The following is a 4,827-nucleotide window of genomic DNA, read 5'->3' on the forward strand; positions in this document are numbered from 1 at the left end:
GCCAGCATACCAATCCTAACACCCCTCTCAAACCTGGGCCATACCCCTCCCACCAGGCCAGAGATCTCACACCCGCGGCCGACTGGCAAGTCGATTTTACGCACATGCCTTCTGTCCGGCGCCTCAAATACCTCTTGGTGTTTGTTGATACCTTTTCAGGATGGGTAGAGGCATTCCCAACATCCAATAAAAAGGCCTCCACCAGAGCCCAGACTCTCCTTTCCCAAATCATCCCACGATTTGGGATGCCCACTTCCATTCAATCTGACAATGGACCTGAATTTACCGCCCAGATAATATAAAAACTCTCCCAGTCACTCTCTCTCCCCTGGCACCTACATTGCTCTTACCGACCTCAGACATCTGGAAAGGTAGAGAGAACCATACTAACTAAATTGTCTCTGGAATTACACCTTGATTGGGTCCGTCTTCTACCTCTCGCTCTACTCAAGACCAGAGCTCTCCCAAAAAAGCCCTCCAATCTTTCCCCTTTTGAAGTCATGTATGGTAGGCCCCTCCAACCCCCGGGGATCACAGCAACTGAAGGACCCATACCACCCACCATGGCCTTACCCTTGCTCTCACACCTTCGCACCGAATTACGGAAGTACCAGGACTGGCTACTTCCAGATCCGTCACTTTCCAAAATAACCTTTCACTCAGCCCAGGCCAATTAGTATTCTACACTTCCCTGGAACACAAAACCCCCCTAACCCCTAAGTGGGAAGGCCCATGTCCTGTCATCCTTTGCACTCCAACTGCTGCTAAACTTGCCCTGCCAGGTAATCATGTTACTCCATGGATTCATATTTCCAGTGTGAAGCATTACACTCAGGATCCGCCCTCGGCCTCCAAGAACTCCAATAACAAGCTGCAAAATAACTTAACACACCATTATTTTAAGTGTATCCCTCATCCTACCGACCCTTTCAAACTCCGCCTATCCCGGACCTCAGCCTTACCCCCAATTCCGGAGATATGAACCTCTTCTCCTTGGCCTTCTCCTGTTCTTTTCATTTCACCCAGGGAGCTTTCAGGCCCCTCTGCTAGCTCCCCAGGGTCACCCATTTACACCTGGCAACAGATCATTTCTGAAACACTCATCTTTCTCTCTCTCTCCCGGAAATTGTTTTCTCTCATGCGACCGCTCCTGGCGGCCGTCCCCTTAAACGCTTCCCTTCCTCAACCATTTATAACCACACCTTCGCCCCACTAGGCTCTTTCTTCTGGTGCAATGGAACCCTCTCTACCTCCATCCAGTCTAATCTTACTGCCCCATGCCTTCTTGTCACCATCGTCCCTCAACTCTGTACACCAGTTCAGAACTGTTCCATCTTCTTCATCCCCCCTCAAGGCAAAAAAGGGCCACCTTCCTCCCAATCATGGTTGGCATTTCCCTAACAACATCAGCGGTCGGAGCCGGCCTGTCCGGAGGAGTCTTAGGGCACAGTTTATGGGCGGTCAAAGACATCAATGCTAAACTTGAAGGGGCTCTGACCTCCACTGCCGAATCTCTTTCCTCTCTACAGAGACAGATCACCTCTTTAGCTCAGGTCACCCTCCAAAACCGTAGAGCACTAGACCTCCTCACCGCAGAAAAAGGAGGTACTTGCATCTTCCTTGGAGAAAAATGTTGTTATTATATCAATGAATCCGGTCTAGTAGAAACAAACATCATCAAACTCACCGACTTAGCTTCCAGCCTACGAACCACATCCAGTTCTAACCCCTTTTCTTCTTTTATCTTAAACCCTATCCTAACTTGGATTTGGCCCATTTTGGGACCTCTAATCATCCTCATAACCTGCCTTTTCTTGCCCTGCATCATTAGGTTTCTTCAAACCCAAGTGGGAAAAATCTCTAATCAGGCCTTTAACCAGCTTTTGCTTAGAAACTACCAGCTTCTAGGTACCGATGAACCCCCCGCCTCATCTCGTGAGCGCCTCAGCCGATGCTGAAGAGACACCACCTTACAGAGGAAACGCATTCCTACATGCCCTCGCCACCGACGCCTGGCTGCTCCCTCCAGTCTCCAACTACGAACAATGGAACCGGTGCCTATTCGACTTGTGGCTTCAAGGAACGTTTATGGACTTTTCCCCTTTTGAAATTGCTTGTTTCTCCACCCTCCTTTGGGGTTTCATAATGGGTATTTATGTACCTTCCTCCCTTTGCCCCCCCCACAATGCCCCAGTTCAGCAGGAAGTAGCTCGATGACTTCAACATCATCGTCCCCTTTCCTAAAACAAGAAAAAGGGAGGAATGTAAGAACCCAAATGCCCCAAGGGATCACACCCTGATCACATAAGTCCTTCTCGGCCACACCCCATCATGGCGCTGTTTGCCCTTTTCCCATGCGGTATGCTAAGTAGGGATTGTATTTTAAGCCAATCAGCCTTCCCTAAAAGCCCTATATATATGTGTGTGTGTGTGCTGCCTAATAGAGAGCTGTCTCCGGTGGATCGTCAACTGGTGTCGACTCGTCCTTTCAGACACATAGGTTGCTTTCATATCTTGGCTATTGTGAGTAGTGCTGCAATGAACATGGGAGTGCAGACATCTCTTTGATATACTGAGTTCATTTGCTGGATCATAAGGTAGTTTTATTTTTAATTTTTTGAGGAATCTGTCTACTGTTTTCCATAGTGGCTGTACGGTTTGCATTCTGACTGACAGTGCGCAAAGATCCCTTTACTCCGAATCCTTGCTAGCGTCTGTTGTTTTCTTTTTTAATGGAACCTTTTAGTCAACCAAACTAATACGTCCATCCTTCCTTCGGGGTCTGGTGTGTAAGATTAAGAAAGTTTGACTCACAGGCAGCCGTAGCAGGTTTGTGGTTTGCTGTTATCACTTCCCGTGGCTTTCCTTTGCAGAAAGGGGATTCTTCACTTAAAATGAATCCTGAAGCCTGCAAGGCTAGGGAAAAGTTTTATTTTAATCATCGAGACTACCCAATGGCTTGAATTTCTTATCAAGAAATTTGACTTATAAGAGCCCCATAGCAGCAGCCAAACCATCCCAGATAGCTCACAGGCTCCAGAGGCATGCTGTCATGATCTAGGCTTTGTTTTTTTTTTTTTTTTTTTTTGGTGGCTGACAGGTACAGGGATCGGACCCTAAACTTTGGTTTTATCAGCACCACTGAGCTTACAGGCCAGCCCTACCTGCTATGTTTGAAATCCTTTTCTTGGTCTAGCTTGCTTTTGGAAGCCAAGGGCAAGGTCAGGCTTAATCTTTCATAAATTGTGATGGGCATTTTGTAGGTACCTGGTTCTGAGATATTGTTTAGTGCTCTTCTTGACTGGGGCTTTGGATCGGAGAGGGGAGGGTGGGTCGGAGATGGGGGATCCCATAACTGCTATGCTTCACCATGTGGACTCTCAAGAATTTGAAAGTAGAAGGAAAACTGACGTGGCCGGGTGTTTACTCATTTACTTATCTAGAAATAAAAATGAATTCTGCTGAAAAACAACCCCAACTGGCCCCTGTGGGTTAGCCTAGCATCGAGAAGGTCAGGGCAGAGCTTGGGCCTTCTATTAATAACAGGCTTCCAGGAGCTCAAAGGCATGCATAGACACAGTAAAAGGAGCTCTAACCTGGGGTCTGCAAAGTGTAAAACTTGGCAATGGACATGTTGGAGTGTGATACTAAGTTTTAATATGATGGTAAAAATATAATTCATAAAAAATCTGAGTCAGCCCTGGAGAGGAGCCTGGGGTTTCTCAGGGTGCTACGTGGCAGCCTCTGAGCAAGAGGACTTTGCTCATTCCACCTGGTGAGCTCCTAGGGCCACTGAGGCAGGTGCCCAGGGAGTGATGTGAGTAACCCGTGAGTGGGTGCGGTCAGGCAAGGGCAGCAGCCACTTCCTCAGGGACACGCGTGGGAGAAACTCCTCTGCCCTTTGCATAGGAAGTGGGGCTTTAGTCCAGCTCCTTCAAAATCTCTTCTCTGAAAACCAACACATCTTTCGTTCAGTGCTATGGTTGCCTCTCAGGTTGTAAAAATGTATTCAGTTGCCAAGCGTTTGCTCCCAAACCTCGCCTGAGGTCCTTGCGGGTGGGCGAGTCCTGCACCACGGGGCCCAGGCTGGTTGGTTAGTGCAGCCAGGGCTGTGATCTTAGAGAACTTATGCGGCTAAGGAATTTGGCACATCAGAATTGTTTCCTTACAGATGTTGGGAGTACGCCCAGCCAAATTCTTGAACTGGCTTAAAATCTGCAGATTTTTTTCCCCCAATGAAAGACATTTTTTCCCCAATGAAAGAAGAGGCTCAGGTTAATCATGCCTCAGGATAACAAAGCACTCCTCTTAAATATATAGATATTTCTTCCTTATGCGGTAATTACAAAAACATGGAGACTTTTTTTTTTTATTTTTTTTAAAGAGCACATTCCTGGACCCAGCCCTGGAATTCAGAGGATCTGGACTCAGGAATCTGAATGTTTAACCACCCCCTCCCCCAAAGCGCTGGTGATGACCAGCCAGGTTTGGAATCTACACCTGGGGCATATTTTTCTGGCTCTGGGAGGAGCGGGGGAGGTGAAGCAGGTTCAATCAGTGTGAAGCAAAGCCAGCTTCTCCTGCTGGGGAGGTGGCTTTGCTGCGCTCAGCTCTTAATTGAGGGGTCATCATGTTTGGGGTGTACGCTGGCCCTGGAGGAGCAGTGAGGGTGGGATAGTGTCCAAGTGGCTAGCGTTTGCTCAAAGTGCTGGATACAGCTCTGTCAAAAGACGAAATGACAACACATTAAGCTTAAAGATCTTAATTGGATTTATTTGAATTCTAGAATCATGTGACACTTCATTCCATAAAAATAAATTGTTCCTA

This window comes from Cynocephalus volans, chromosome 2 (genome assembly GCF_027409185.1).
Source record: "Cynocephalus volans isolate mCynVol1 chromosome 2, mCynVol1.pri, whole genome shotgun sequence".
NCBI lineage: Eukaryota > Metazoa > Chordata > Mammalia > Dermoptera > Cynocephalidae > Cynocephalus > Cynocephalus volans.